The sequence below is a fragment of the Priapulus caudatus genome, unplaced genomic scaffold (genome assembly GCF_000485595.1).
Source record: "Priapulus caudatus unplaced genomic scaffold, Priapulus_caudatus-5.0.1 Scaffold88, whole genome shotgun sequence".
Taxonomy (NCBI): Eukaryota; Metazoa; Priapulida; class Priapulimorpha; order Priapulimorphida; family Priapulidae; genus Priapulus; species Priapulus caudatus.
Genome location: NW_014577149.1, coordinates 221,559 through 223,349, shown reverse-complemented (window position 1 = coordinate 223,349; position 1,791 = coordinate 221,559).

The following is a 1,791-nucleotide window of genomic DNA, read 5'->3' as shown; positions in this document are numbered from 1 at the left end:
CTCCTCCTCCTCCTCCTCCTCCTCCTCCTCCGTTCTTACTCGCCTGCCAATCAACACCTGGCAGCCTCTCTCTCTCCTGATGCAGCCTTTCGTCTGCGCGCTCGTCGCCCATAACTACGGACGCTGAGGCGTCGAATGGCCGTCGTCTGCTACGATTAAACAATTGTGCATCTGTCGGGCGTAGGGGGCGCGGCTGCAGCGTCGCAGTGTCGATTCGTTTACGTCATTGTTTGTTACGTCATCCTTTTACGCTCATTCGAATTTATTTTGTTACATTATTGTTATTATTATTATTATTATTATTATTTGGATAATACATAGTAACATGAGGCCAATGCCGACCTCGGTATATGCGTTCATGTTTTAATAACGAAGGTCGAACATACAGCGATGGAGGAATCAGTATATATCCGTATCCGTCACGGTCAATTATGTAGAGGCAGCAGACGGACAGCCGACTATAATTAGGAATTAATTAGTGGTCTCGTGTCGTCGCGTGGTAAGGCTGCCTTGCGATAGTGGGTGTCAGTCATTCTATGGAGTTTGTTACGAACCATTGCCTCTGCACCGACAGACGCCCGTCCACTCAACGGCGAAAAGCAAATTTGCAAGCGGAGCGCGGGCGTGCGTTTTACCGTTTCGCGCCATTTCCCAGATCATCGATCAAGAGGACGGCAATTTTCACCCCGACGCAATTGTCGACGTCCGATTGTTATTTCAGACGCGATCGAGCAATTATGTGGCGGGCAGAATATCTAGGAAAACTGCTTGCAATTCATATATCAGATGATATATATAGCGGCTGCTGTGGCTACATGGCTTGTCATTATACTAACAACGCAACAGCGTTCGTGACAGTTGTTTCGCGCCGGGATTTGCTACAGAGTCTATTAGGGGGCGCGAGAAAAAGTGCAACCGGCGAGAAAAGATCAGTCGGCCTTGCATTGTGGCCGCACATCATGATTACACTGACAGCTATAGGTGTTCTGAGCGTGCTCTGTCCCCGCCATTACTGTTCCCGCCAGGATGTCTCCGGCGCAAAGCACTACCGTTTATCGGAACGCTGTGGTAATAACACGCAGCCAATATTCCGTTAGAAAGTGCGGCGAGCTGTGTGTGTGCTAAGCACGCTGTGGCTCTAAGCTCTTGTTCGTACGTTGATATACTCGGGGATCATTCCGAGTTGTTGTTTTTTTCGAGTGGGTGTTAGTCTCGGTGGCTGCGTGGTTTAGGTGTTTTAGGTACGTCACAGTTATGACATTTTATAAGAAATATCGCTGACTGATTTAATACACATTTCCTCCTCGGAAAGGCATGCACCCACGAGACAACGTATCGCGTTACTGTTCTGTAGCGAACTCGGTTACGGATACGAAATGTCGTTTTTCCCCCTTCTCAATCGTAATTCGATATGCAAGGACTAATTCCGAAGTGTCAGGTAGTGATGCACCTGGTTTTTACTGGCTTTTACGAAATACACGGGTTCTACTTGTGAGGAAGGAGAAGACAAATAGGGCGTACGTGTGTGTGACTCTATAGCCGCGTTCACACGGAGCGAAGGAACTCGGGTCGAAAACGACCCGTGTCAAATGCGTCCCGGGACGAGCGTTCACACGGACGTTTTCTCGGTACGAAAACGACTCAGGTCGAAAACGACTCGAGTCCTGGTTCATTTTTGCCGTGTGACCGCGCGACTCGGGTCGGAATTAGTACGTCCAAACACGAACCCAAAATAGCAATTTAAAAAAAAAAAAAAGTATAACCAAAGGGGGCTATATCTAAATCTAATCA